Here is a 13,111-nt window from a genome sequence, read left to right as displayed (position 1 = left end):
ACCCCTTATCAGGTCAGATATATATATATATATATATATATAAAGCCCAAAACAAATACTTTCAATTTCAATACCATGCAAAAAAAAAAGTATTTGTTTTGGGCTTTATATGTATATGTGACCTCACGAGGTCACCAAGTTGGAATCTTGAGCTACCCTTTATATATATTTATTTATTTATTTGTTTGTTTGTTTGTTTATTTATTTATTTATTTATTTATTTTTATTTTTATTTTATATTACATTATTTATATATATAATATAATATAATATCTATATATATATATATATATATATAATGCCTTTACAAAAGGAGGCCAAGTAGATGTACAAAAGCCCTAGGCCTATTCTCAGATAGCAAGGAGGATACAACATGGGTACGAGTAAACTTAAACCAAGGTAAAGGCCAGTTCGAGAGTGAGAGATACCTTCTACCTTAGATAAATCAATAGCACATGACTTGACAATTCTGAGGATCAAACTTTCCCTAAAACCAACGTTCAAGCTATCTCAGAAAATTAGTTGGGGTTCCTGACCAACCAGATCGAGTTGCAAACCACTCTTCTGATTTACAACTAGCATGCCTTTAGCGTTGAAGAGTAACCAGAAGCGTCACCCAACAAGACCAATTTCCAATTGCTACCAATAAAGAACTTCGACATCAAGCCAACGGCACGAATTACAGTCTCAATTCCAGACCACACACCTCTTGACACCGGGCATCGCCACATCAAGTGCTGAACCAACGCTAGGGATTTCCCACACAGAGGACAAGTAGGGTTCACCTGAAATCTCTTAGCTAAGTTGGCATGTATCAACAACCATTGGTGGGTAATTATCCAAAGGTAGTAGGATTGAAACTCCTTTGTGAATTTCGACGTGTAATTTTTAGAAAAACTATTGAAGTTGTGTTTCATTAATGTTCACACTTTCCAAGGAGTGAGAAATCAGTAACAGAGGACTTAACGATTCTAAGGATCAAACTTTTCTAAAGCCAACATTCAAGCTATCTCATAAAATTAGTTACTTCCAGACCAGCCAGAACGTGCTGCAAACCGCCCCTCTAATGTATGGCCAGTAGGCCTATAGCGTTGAAGAGTAACCTAAAGCATCACCCAAAAGGACCAGTTTCCAGTTGTTACCAATAAAGAACTTCAACATCAAGCCAACAGCACGAATTACAGCACCATACACCTCTTGACACAAGGCATCACCACATCAAGTGATGAATCAACTCCAGCGATTTCCCACACAGAGGAGAAGTAGGATTCACCTGAAATCTCTTAGCTAATTTGGCATGTACCGACAACCATTGGTGGGTCATTTTCCCAACGTAGTAGGATTGAAACTCCTTTTTGAATTTCCACGTATAATTTTTTTAAAAAGGATTGGAGTTGTATGTTTCATTTATGGTAGAAAAATTGCCTTTCAATAGCCTAATGCCCTCTCAAAAATCGTTTGCTTTCTCTTTTGCATCCAAAAGCGCTTGCTTTACCACTATACTAGGAGACAGTTCCCACGTGCAATTGTGCACTCTTGTTTGAAAATTCGGGTATTTATGTGATTTTTGGGAAATTTTAAGATACAGTCCGATTGAGCTTTAAAATTGCCCTTAATTTAAGGGCTTTAAAAAATGTTTCTTTCGAGCACTCTGTGGAGCGTTGACACTCAAAACACAACGCCAAGATGAGTGCCTTTCCCCCTCTTCCCACAACCCCCTCACACACACGCACGCGTGCACAAATGCATGCACACACACACACACACACACACATGGCCAACTTCAAGGAGCACATCGCTTCAGGCCTATGCTGACAAGTAGGAGGTATCCTTCCTTAGGGGAATCAAATGCAGGTAGCTATTCGGGTGGATGAAAGTCCAAACCGCAAGTTGTCGCTTCTCACCTTACAAGAGTAGATTGATGGGCCATGGCCATGACCATGGTGCTACTTAATTCAAAGAAGCACCTCTCATCTCAAGGAGGTCCCATGGCTTTGCATGACTTGTCCTATTTTGTTTCAAGAAACCAACATAGCAACAATGGCACTGCCCCTCCACTCACATCTGCTCCAACCACGGTCCGATGGGCAAGCCAGAAGAAGTTGGATATCTGCTCCAACCACGGTCCGTGGGCAGCCAGCCAGAAGAAGTAGGATATCTTTGACAAAATATGAAGAGGGGAGAGGAGAAGAGTGGAGATGAGGAGAGAGGGCACAGCTAGAGAGCACACCACAAATGACTAACTGTACACTAGATTTAGTTGAAAAAATAGAATATATACAAACCCATTTAGGGTTAGGGTTAGGGGATCTAACCCTTTCCTTTATAGCACTCTATAAGGTTAGTGCTATGCACATATGATCACATGATGGTGCTATGCACACATGATCACATGATGTTGAGCATGAACTCTCAACACCTTCCCTCAAGATCAACACCATGAAGTAGGCCTTCCCTCAATATGATGATTCTAGGGAATCGAAGAAGGACTGAACATTACATTCCATCATACCCCTTTAATGGGAATGCCCTTCCTCTGCGTCAAACCAAGAGCTAGTCGGTGTTTCTCAAATAGCTCTTTACCGAGTGGTTTGGTAAAGATGTCTACAACATTTTCTTTGCTATCACAATGCTGTAGTGTGATGTCACCAAGTAATACTCTTTCTCTGATGAAGTGCTCTCTGACATCAATGTGCTTTGTCCTGGAGTGATATACTGGATTCTTGGCCAATGCTTGAGCCGACTGATTATCACAGTATATTGTTGTTGGCTTTGACTCATCAAAGTAATCTGTTTCTGACAATAGTCTTCTGAGCCATATAGCCTCACATGCACCTGTAGTGAGTGCTCTATATTCTGCTTCAATCAAAGATAAGGAAACAGTTGGTTGTTTGTTTGACAACCATGATATAGCACCTTGATCAAGGAAAAATGCATATCCCTGTGTCGATCTCCTGGTCTCATGATCTCCGGCATAGTCACTGTCACAGTATCCATGCAACCGTGGATGACTTCCTCTGTATTCTATCCCAAATTGTCTTATACCTCTGATGTATTTCAAGACTCTTTTGGCTGCATTCCAATGAGACTGTCTTGGATTTGCCATAAACTGTGCTAGTGAGCTTACTGCATAACAAATATCTAGCCGTGTGATAGTCAGATATATAAGAGATCCAATGAGTTGCTTGTAGTATCTGTCATTGACTGTAGGCTTTTCTGAATCTTTAGTAAGTTTCAAACTCTGTTCCATGGGAGTGGCTGCAATCTTGCAATCTGCCATATGAAACTTCTTCAGGACACTATCAACATACTTGAGCTGACTCATGAATGTGCTATCTAAATCTCTCCAGAACTCAATTCCAAGACAATAGTGCATAAGTCCAAGATCTTTCATGTCGAACTCTGCAGATAAGTCTTGTTTCAATTTTCTGATGAAGCTATCCTTGCTTCCTGTCACAATCAGATCATCTACATACAAAAGTGAAATAGTAATGTCTTGCCCTTGAACTTTGTAGTAGAGAGTATGATCTGCATTGGATTTCATGTATCCTAAATCAGCAAAATACTTGTCAATTCTACTGTACCAACTTCTGGGTGCTTGCTTTAAGCTATAGAGACTCTTCTTGAGATGGCAAACCTTATTCTCTTTTCCTGGTTCAACATAACCTACTGGTTGTTGCATGTAGACTTCCTCGTCTAGATAACCATTGAGAAATGCATTCTTGACATCGAGCTGGTACACATTCCATTTGCTGAGTGTCGCTAGTGATATCAAGAACCGTATGGAATCCATCTTTGCTACTGGAGCATAAGTCTCATCATAATCTTGACCATATTGCTGTGCAAATCCTTTTGCAACTAATCTGGCTTTGTATCTTTGAATACTGCCATCTGGATTGTACTTCACTTTGTATACCCATTTGTTTGCTATGGCCTTCTTTCCTAGTGGAAGGTCGCATAATTCCCAAGTATGATTTTTATAGAAAGCATCCATTTCTTCATTCATAGCAGTTTGCCATTCTAGCTTGTCTACTGCGTCTTCGAAGTACACTGGCTCTTCTGTAGCCATGATGGTAGTCATATGAGCATAGTTGGTGGTTTCCACTGCTTTCCCTCGTAGACCGTCTAAGCTATTGTGGCTCTGCTTGGGGTGTTGCTGGCAATTCTTGCTCTTCTTCATCAACCTGTTCTATAGATGACTGTGAAGTCGATGCTTCTATCTCCTGTGTAGGTGAGGTTTTCCATACTAATTCCTCATCAAAGATTACATCTCTGGAGATAATGACCTTGCGGTTGATGGGATCATACAATTTGTATGCTTTGCTTTCTTCACTATAGCCAACCATGATACATTTGCATGACTTCGCATCCAATTTCCTACGATGATCATCATGTATGTGGGCATATGCTATGCAACCAAATATGCGGAGATGCCCAATGTGTGGCTTGTGTCCAGTGAATGCTTCATAAGGAGTCATACCTTGTATCGGTTTGGTAGGAAGCCAATTAAGCAAGTAGTTTGCCGTAGCTACTGCTTCTGCTCAATACTGATTTGGAAGATGCTTTTCACTAAGCATTGCTCTAGCACTGTCTGCTAAAGTCCCATTCTTCCTTTCAGCTCTTGCATTCTACTGCTGAGTATCTGCACATGTGAATTGTCTTCGTATGTTGTGATTTCTGCAAAAGTTCATGAATGCCGAAGACATGTATTCACCTCCTCTATCTGATCTCATGACCTTGATCTTTCTTCCTCTTTGGTTTTCTACCATGGCTTTTAATTCTTGAAATCTAGAAAACACTTCAAATTTCTCTTTCAGAAAGTAGACCCAACAATATTTGCTATAGTCGTCGATGAAAGTCAAGTAGTAAAGTGAACCATTAATGCTACGAGTCTGGGCATAACCCCATACATCTGTATGTATCAAATCAAGAATACCTCGCGCACGAGAGGTACTTCTAACAAAGTTGGTTCGCTTTTGTTTGCCAAAGCAGCATGCTTCGCAAACTTTTCCAAGAAACTGTAGCTTTGGAATCCCAATTGCCATATTCTGATTCTTGAGATCTAACAAGTACTTGAAGTTGACATGACCATATCTCTTGTGCCATTTTGTAGATAGTGGCATATGTTGCGGTTGAGCTGACATGGCATGCTTATCTAGTACTATAGCTAGCATTCTGTATAAGCATCCTTCCTTGACATTTTTTGCTACTAGCTGACATCTTTTGGATTTATCTCTGATAGTGCATTCATCACCATCAAATATGAGTTTGTAATTGTGTTTCGTCATTTGACCTATTGACAAAAGGTTTTTGCTGAGCTTCGGAACATAGAGCACATCTTTCACTAATCCTTTCATACCAGTGAAATTGTTCATAGGGATAACACCTGTCCCTTGAATTGGATTCGATGTATTGTCTGCTATGTAGATGACATTTTTCTGTCCTTTTAATGGCTTCATTTTTGTGAACCATTCCTTATGATTTGTCATGTGAGATGATGCACCGTTGTCGATATACAAAGGATCCTATTCCACTTGGTCGACTTGATAGCTTTAATCCTCTTTGGGATTGAAATCAGTGTTTGAGTACACTAACTATATCAATCTGATGCGATTCCTCGCTTGCAAGAAACATATTCCCATGTTCATTTGCAAAATGATTGTGACTAGAATGTCCACCACGATGATTTCCTCTGCCTCAGGAATTCCCTCGATTACTGTAGATTGATCACCTTGGTCGTACTGCTTCTTGCGGCAATCTCTTTCATAGTGTCCAAACTTATGACAGTATTTGCACTGGATGTTTGACACATTGGTAGATGCATTCCCTCATCCTTGAAATCTTCCTTGGTTGGAATGATTTCCTCTTTGTTGATTCTGATGTTGCTGAGGATGATGCTGATGTTGATGCTGATGCTGACTTTGGTTTTGTTGCTGATGATGACCACTTTTCTGATATGATCTACCTTTGCCTCTGCCTTTGCCTCTGCTTCTGTCTAAAGCTGTGAATGCCTGATCATTAGAATGACCTTTACGTGCTTGGATGGCCCGAGTCCTGAGTTCTTCACCAAGTAGGACTGACTGAAGTTCTTCCAGTGTCGAAATTTGCCGTTGGATGGCAATACTCTAGACTAGATTCTTGTATCCCTCTCCTAGTCCATTCAAGATGACTTGAACCATTTCTGCGGGATTCATAGTCTCTCCTGCTGCTGCAAGTTGATTGTTGTAGTCTTTTATGCGGAGTACATAAGCATGACTGGTTTCACCGTTGTCGCGGAAACTCTAGTTGATCTGGTTTCTCAGTGTGAGAATCCTGGATGTATTCTTGGACTCATAGAGAGCTGCAAACATATCCCATGCTTCTTTCGATGTCTTGACTGTGTTGAGCTGTCCTAGCATGCATCTTGCATATTCTGCTTCATCTGATGATAGGCGTACTTGTCTTTCTTATCCCATTCTGCCTGAGCTCGGGCAATGGCAGGATCTGCTACTGGTGCGAAAACTGTTTGTGTAGCTATAAATGCCATTGTAGATCCCGTTGTTGGTGCTGTGACAACAGATAGAGTAGAGCTACTAGTGGCTGGATTGTCCGATGGTCTTGGTGTAGACCCATCAACATACTCCCATTTGTCCTGAAGTACAAGGATGGTCTCCATTTGGTATTTCCATGTACCATAATTGGAGTTGTCTAACTTAGCAGATGCCTCCAGATTGAGGTTGCTAGTCGACATGGTGCAAGAAATGTACTCAAAAGTGTCATGAAAATCTCTATATGAATCAATAGCAAATACACTGATTGTGCCAAGTGAAATCTTTGAACCGTCAGTGAAGATAGAACTGCAATATATAAAATCTGATCTGTATTACAAGGCTTGTGGCAATGATGCCGAGAATAGCCAATAGGCTTTACAAGGCTAAAATGATGTGCACGATGCCGTGAGATAGCAGAATAGGCTTTACAATGGTGGCATGTCTGTGTGAAATCAAGTGCTATCTGCCCACTGAAACAATTTGCAATGCCTTTGTACTCTCTGAAGTCTGCTTACTAAACTGATGAACGTAAGGTTTCAGGTAATGTAATGATGTGAAACCATATGTGAGCATATGGGCTGACTCCGAGTAGGTATTAGTCGGGAATTGCGAGCATGGCTTAGATTGGCAACTTGGGGAAATTCAAAGCGTCCCCTCTATGGGATCCAGTCTACTCTGATCTAGATCTATACCAACCGTCAATCGATGAAAGAACAGCAAATAATTCCTTTTCTTTTGTTCTTTTTAAGTGCTGGGTCAGATGTGACGATGTAGAGGCAAATGTGCGTGAAGGAATGTGCGTGATGTGACGAGCGCGTAGAGCATGAAAAAATGAGCGACTTTCCTTTTTGGAGCGTCCTCAAATTCTTATTGGATCAAGAGATACGACTTGATCTAGGTGGAGGGGCAAAATGAGTGCAAATGGTGCTCAATGATGATGTGTCACTGTGAGTCACATGCAGTGATGATGTGGCAGTGTGCCTAGTAAGAGGTGTGCCAATGGAGCCCTGTGCTGAGGTGGTAGGAGTGGTCACATGCAGTGACTGTGGAGCACTGTGTGTGCCTGCAAAGGTCAGTGCTGATTGGACAGTTGAGGTGGCACAGGTGATGATGTCAGTAAATGATGTGGCAATGATGATGTGGCACAGGTGACGTGGTAGATGACATGGCATAGGTGACATGGCAGATGGCGTGGCACAAGTGACATGTCCCTGATGATGTGGTAGGTAACGTGTCCTTGATGACATGGCAAGTGATGTGTCCTTGATGATGTGGCAGTGGTGATATGGTTGATGATGTGGCAGCCTCACCGGGCTGCTAACATGGCATGTAGATAGGGTGTGACACGTGGTAGATGGATAGGGATGACATGTGGCAAATAATGTGTGATGACACGTGGCACGTGGATAAGGTGACATGGCACAATGAGGGGCCTACTGATGTGGTAGACGGAATGACACTTGGCATCGACGGAAAGATGATGTGGCTTGATAGAATCTCTGAGGTACCGACGGAATCTGCGAGATTCCGTCGTCTTCTCCGATGATGGTCGACGAAAATTGATGGAAATTGACGAAAATTCGTTGGAGTCATTTGCTTTGGGGCTGAGTTGCGGCTTTCAGTCGCCCATCGATGGAGGCAGTTGGAGAAGGAGCCGTGGTTTCTGGTCAATTAGGGGCTGGAGCACATCGATGGCGATGATCAGCTAGGAGCCTGCTAGATGGCTGGTGAAGCTTTGCAGGCTTGGAGTCGTGTGAGCCGGCGTTGGTCGATGTTTGCCTTTGAGGTCGCCCATCGCTGCTGGAGAGGCTGGCCTTAGGAGATAATGCGAGGCGTTGCTAACTATGCGCTGGTTCTTGGAGCAACTAAGATAGCTTGTTTACAAGAGGTCGCTATAGCCCATGTGGATGGAGCAGCTATTGCTAGCAGAGCGGTTGGAGGTAGATGGCGACTGCAAGGGTCGCTTGTGGGCACTACTTCTCGTTGCTATGGCAGCCGAGAGTCAGAGGAGCTGCGTTGTTGGGTGCTGTATGGAGTTCGTCGGTGGAGCTCCAAGGCTACGTGTGGTTTGGCGGGCGAGGCTTGGAGCGAATGCATGAGGCTAGCTGCAGAGCCCGTGAAGGCATCTCAAGGTGAGAGGTGCAAAAAAAATTTGCGGTGCAGAGACAATGCGTCGACAGTTTGGAAAAAAACTGCAAATCCAAAAGTTAAGTCGACCATAGGAGTTGTTTCGCCTAAGGGTCGTAGGAGCCACGTTTTGCCGAGATGTAGGAGGCTTTTGTTGGAGTGGAAGCTTGGCGATGCACCGTTCTAGGAGATGGCGTTTCGATGGTCGTCAAAGCCCTCTGTGCATGTGCAGCTGTTGTAGTCATTGTAGGCTCTAGGTGAGTATTGATGGAAGCCGCAGTTGTAGAAGCTAGGAGGCTTTTGAGTTACAAGAGCCTCACTTAGATTATGGCAGAGATTGAAGGCGTTGCTTGTGCATCAAGATAGGAGTCGGCTCCTTATCTCACATAATTTCTCACACAAGAAGTCTCTCACAGTCCTCTATTCCTCACACAAATGAGAATCTGAACTATCACTCAAGAGGCATGAACATGAATTTGTCTCTCTCTCTCTCACATGTAGTAATGAACGGAATTCTCACACCAATGGACGGAAGTTCTTCCAATGAACCGAAATTCTCTACGGAAGTGAACTCTCACAAGAACACTCAAGAACTCTCAATCTCACGATCGCTCTTGCACTCTCAAGGATCTCAATGCCTCAGCGGAAGGCAAGGGAGCTCTGATACCATGACAAAATATGAAGAGGGGAGAGGAGAACAGTGGAGATGAGGAGAGAGGGCACAGCTAGAGAGCACACCACAAATGGCTAACTGTACACTAGATTTAGTTGAAAAAATAGAATATATACAAACCCATTTAGGGTTAGGGTTAGGGGATCTAACCCTTTCCTTTATAGCACTCTATAAGGTTAGTGCTATGCACATATGATCACGTGATGGTGCTATGCACACATGATCACATGATGTTGAGTGTGAATTCTCAACAATCTTCCTTAGTCACAAACTAGACCATAACCGCTTCCAAAGCCTATAGCGGACATCTCGGGGCACTCTCTAGGCCACCCAATGCCTCTCCCTTGAGGGGGTCCACCTCGAAGAGTCCATCTGAAACCTCCTGCTAATCTGTGTGGTGTAGGAAAAGAAAGGCACCTTGTCCACCTGCTCAGCAAGGCTGCCCCTGGAGGGCCAGAACCACTCTCCCGGATCCCATTGGACCTCCCTCAAGGGTCTACCCTCCCACAGCCAAAGGCGCCATCTGGGGGCATCCTGCTCTGAGATACTGGAAGGGTCAATGTGCCACTCCTTCCCCAAATGTCCCACTACTTTGATCATCTATGCCAGTGAGTCCCATCAAGACTCCCATCCATCTCAGGGTCTCTCTCAGTGAGTGGCTGAAGTAGGCCTCTAGGTCCTACATGGAAGAAGCTGAGGTGCGTACTGCCTCACTACATCATCATCCTCAAGGGGATACCTTTTCAAGAAAACTGGCCCAACCATTTGTTGTCCCTCCATACGCAAAGTCCCTCCCACCAGGACTGGAATGGCTAGGTGAATCACTCTCATCCACTGCCCTGCCCCTCACAAATTTTCTATGACGTCAAGCCTCGCCTCTGCCTCCATGGGTAATCTGCTCCATCTGCCAAAAGACCCCCGGCCCGGACCACTGTCCCATTGTGCCCAACCAATGTGAGTCCATTGTCCGAGCATACGCCCCTCTTGATCTTGGATCTCTAGGTGCCACATAAGGGGCTGACACTCAAACTCCTCTCTCCATCTGGGCAGAGCATAATGAGACCCACTACTAGTCTCTAGTGCCAGACCCTGTGAAGGCTCCTCATTAAGGGGGAACCGTTCCCCATAAGGGGGGCCTATGAGAAGATCCATTTGTGTGAATGCTGCCACTTCCCCCCAATGCATGGGGTGTGCATCCTTTGTGAAAACACTAGCAGGAGGCGATATATCAGGCCATGGCAAGGACCTGGGTTGCCACTAAGGCACGACTTGCTGGGGAGAGTTTGGCCAAGCTCCAATAGAAAAGCTTACACCGAACACTCTCAAGGACCAGGGCGATCTACTGCTCTACTATAATGTCAATACCAACCTAGCATTCGAGGCATCTCGCTGTCTGGCCTCGCAGTATCCATCTGAAGCCAAAGTCACTCCCCCCCTCATGAATATCCTCTGTCTCCTCATAGCCTGTGAAGAAACCTATGGACTTTGTCCAGTTGATCCGTGCACCCGAAGCCTCCCAATAAAAAGCTCCCTTGACTCTCTCCAAACTCGCTGTGGTGCCCTCAACATACAAGGCCGTGTCATCAACAAACTTAGAATCAGGCAACTCCTCCTACTATCTGATTAGGAGCCTCAACCATGTGAGGCCTGCCACCTATGATCTCATGTAATAGCCCAAGCCTGCCACAAACAAGAAGAGGAAGGGAGCGAGTGGGCAGCCCTAGCGGACCGAGCGAGAGAGAGGAAAGGCCTCACTTGTGTGTCCTTTGATAAGCATCTGACTAGAGCTCCCCGCATAAAGCGCAGAAACTCCTCTAACCCATTTGTCTGAGAAACCCAATCTCCACATGGTACCCTTTCAGAAGGATCACTCCACCTTGTCATAGGCCTTCTTAAAATCCAAGAGAATGACAGGTAGCGGCTATGACTTCTCCCTGGACCAATCTACTACCTCCCAGAACGTGAAGATGTTGTCCAGGATGCTGTGCTCCTGGATGAACCTGATCTATGTGTCATGGATGATGTCAGAAAGATGGGGCCATAACCGCAAGCTCAAGACCTTGGCAAGGATCTTGTATGCAGTATCAAGTAGAGTGATCAGTCTCCACTATCGGATGTCTGATCTATCTCCGCCTTTCAGGATCAAACAAATCCAGCCCCTGCTCAGGGACTGAGGGAGGGAGCCCGTGTCAAATATCTCCTAGCAAGCTAGTCAAAAAGGGGTGGAGATAATCTCCTAGAAGTTTCGGAAGAAGGCCAAAGTCAAGCAATCCTCTCCAAGACACTTCTGGGTCGGGAGAGCCTTGAGGGCTTCCCTAAGCTCCTCATCTGTGAAAGGCTCCTCCAATCTACTACATAAATCCTGCGAGACTATTGTCAGAACGTGATCGCAAACTACGTCTTAGGCCACTAGACCAGCTAGAGTCATCCTCTCCGTCTGAAAGAGCTGGTTGTAAAAACCTGTGGTTGGGTCTAAGATCTCCTACAGGCCAGTGTGCATGATGCCTTGCGTATCTCGAAGACGCTGTAGCTGTGTGCCTACCAATTGGGTCCCAGTGGTTTGAAAAACATGATTCGTCATCTTGTCCCCCTGCTGTACCCATCGGGCCCAGGAAGAGTGATAGGAGAACTTAGCTCGCCGAATCTTCGTGTCTTGAAGCTCAAGGCGAGTGCTCTCAAATCTATCACTGAGAACCTGGGTCCTATGCCCTGAGCCGCTCTATGGAGGTGAGGTCTCTCCTCAAAGACCGCTCGCAATCCTGAAGAGTCCTCCTCCACCTAACGGCATGAGCCTACAACTCCTCACTACTCCTCTGGATCGAATCGGCCACCCATGAAGCCCAGCCCTCGCATGGTTCTCACTGCTCCCAAATCCCTACCATGACCTACTGGATCTCCTCATCCTATAGGAGGCCCTTTGGAATGCGGACCCCCTTTTAGGGAAGACCTCGGCGAGGTTGATCTAAGTGAAGTACTACTGTAGAGTGGTCTAACATCATGATGCCTACCAAAATCTCGGTAGATCCGCCTCTATGCAATGCCCACTCCCCAACATAGAAATGCTCTAGTGTCTCAAGCAGTCCATCATGTCTCCTTTGTGCAAAGGAGAAGAGAAGGGGATTCTATTTGGCGATTTTTTTCCTAGCGAGTTTTGAATTTTTTTGCCAAACTTGCTAGGAAAAAAACTCGCTTTATAGAATTCCGCCTAGTGGGTATAAAGAAGTAATATAAATGTTGCCAAATATAATCCCCCTTAAATGGTAAACATAAACAACTAATAGAGAACTTGCAAACATAAACAAAATAAGACCCCTTTAGTGGAAAACATAAACAACTAACAGAGAACTCACAAACTCATAGTAAAAAACTCTCCAAATAGAACCCCTCTGTAGGGGTACATGGAAACATAAAGAAGTAATAGAAATATTGACTTCACATGCATGTTTGCATCCTATTGACCCTTCATCATGTCAAAGGGATACCACTCTAAATTTAATCTAAGGGTATCCCTTTATTCAATTTAGAGCGGTATCCCTTTTAGATGTATTTAATGACAAGGTATTGAAAAAAACATGTTCTAGAAGACACAAGTTCAACTTCATAAGTGACTATTCAAATCCATGACTTGGCAAACTGTATCAAGGCTTCATCACATGTATGTCATTTAATATATGTCAAAGGGATACCACTCTAAATTGAATCTAATAGAGGCCAAAAGAGAGATGCATGTCACATCATTGATTCAATTGACAACTACCAAGCAAAAATTCAAAATTGTTTA

The sequence above is a fragment of the Dipteris shenzhenensis genome, chromosome 8, assembly GCF_047967505.1.
Source record: "Dipteris shenzhenensis isolate YYH24624 ecotype China chromosome 8, Dip_SZ_1.0, whole genome shotgun sequence".
Taxonomy (NCBI): domain Eukaryota; kingdom Viridiplantae; phylum Streptophyta; class Polypodiopsida; order Gleicheniales; family Dipteridaceae; genus Dipteris; species Dipteris shenzhenensis.
The sequence above is the reverse complement of the archived record's forward strand: the minus strand, read 5'-3'. Positions refer to the sequence as shown.